The sequence below is a fragment of the Poecilia formosa genome, unplaced genomic scaffold (assembly GCF_000485575.1).
Source record: "Poecilia formosa unplaced genomic scaffold, Poecilia_formosa-5.1.2 Scaffold21, whole genome shotgun sequence".
NCBI classification, from domain to species: domain Eukaryota; kingdom Metazoa; phylum Chordata; class Actinopteri; order Cyprinodontiformes; family Poeciliidae; genus Poecilia; species Poecilia formosa.
In genome coordinates, this window is record NW_006799960.1 from 2,099,551 (window position 1) to 2,101,316 (window position 1,766).

Consider the following 1,766-nt stretch of genomic DNA (forward strand, 5'->3'; position numbering starts at 1 on the left):
AGTCCAGATGAGTTTCTGAAGCCATTACTGCATGCATCCTGTCCAGTTTCCTCTGTATGCTGCGAATGCCACAGGATGAATCTAAAAATACCACGGGCCCAAGAGGAAAAGAAGTGAAGATGGGAAAATCATTTTCACAAGAGCAAGAAGAAGAAAAAAAAAAAAAACAGTAATCTGGAAGCAAGGGCTGCAAACTCTCAGTGCCACAGACTCATTTGTTTTTAAAAGTATTCCTCTGACAAAGTCAAACAGATTTAATTCTGTGAGGAGGATTGTTGCACTGTTGCATCACCTCATGTGAAAATAGGATGTGATTGTCCAAGAAAACCAAAAGACACTGGAAGTGGTCGGTGGGGAAGTGGAGCTGAGATAAAAATAATAAAAAAAAACATCCTGTTTTTAATGATGGTATAAACTTTCTCTGTTTCAATTTCAATAACAACAATAAAAAGACACAAAAAAAGGCTAAAGGTAAATGTTTTTATTATGTCCTCCCATCCTCAATTTCTACCTTATTTATTCATTCATCACTAATTTGAATTTTACATTTAATTATTTTCATTTAGTTGTTTCATATTTTGAACATTTCCGACGGAAGGCTGCTGTACGACCCTGAGAAGGACAAAAGGTTCAGTCTCAAGTTGTTGGTCAGTATTAATCTGATTTTCCATCTAAAATGAAACTCTTTACAAATATTTTTTCATCTACTTCACAGCATGCCTTAGATCATTTTTGATGGCCGCTCGCTCTTTTTATGCTGGGGCCCCTTTCAAAATGAAGACAAGAAACCTGATGTTGGACCCAGTCAATCTAGGAAACCTGCAGCGTCAAAACGGCGCCTAGCACAGCCCGACTGAAACGGACGGTGGAAAAATGAGAGCAAGATAAATCATTTCAAAATTTTGGCGCATGTTCCACCTTAATTTAACCTATGCTGAGTACAACTCAGCTGGAACACCAAACTGATTTGATCCAGGCAGGAAATAGTAATAACAAAGTATGATAGGGTTTGAGGGTCTCACCTGGACACAGGCTCCTTCCCTCCTGACAAACCTTAATATCTGTCAGATACTCTAGCTGAGCACTTTATGCATTTTAACCTTCTTTTAGTAAAGACATGCTTTTGCTGATTGTGGGTATCCTTTGGGCCATTTCCATGCTGAAAAGATAAGCATTTGTCGGATTTTCAGCAGAAGCCGACAAAAGCTGACAGGACTGACTGATATTTGAATTTGTTTAAACGCCCATTTCCAGCTGAAGAAAAAACAGTCCCCAAGCATGATGCCTCTTCCACCATGCTTCAGTCTGGGTATGACAATAACTGTCTCGCTAAACTCTGTCCCATAGTACATATAATGTCTTGGAGTCCTTTTGACTCTGCAGAGGGATTTGATGTGAGATTTGATGAAGACAACTTCATTAAAAGCCAACTTGGACCGTTATACTTTATTTATTTATAAATATAAACTTGTGATGTCAGCTTTTTTAAACTCTGTAAAAGAAAGGGACACAATCACACTTTTTGTTTTGGGGTGTGTGTGTGTGCGTGTGCGTGAGCTCACTGAGGGAACCGACTCACAGCTACAGTAATTAGACATGATTGTGACTAAACCCAGAGCAAATCTGTAGGAGATAAAGATACAGAAGATTTGTACAGGGATCGTGAAGACACAGTGATGATAAGGAGGAGGAGGAGTAGCAGTGGGCAGTTATGAGGAGGAGGAGGAGAAGAAGGAGGAGGAGAAGAAGGAGGAGGAGGAGGAGGA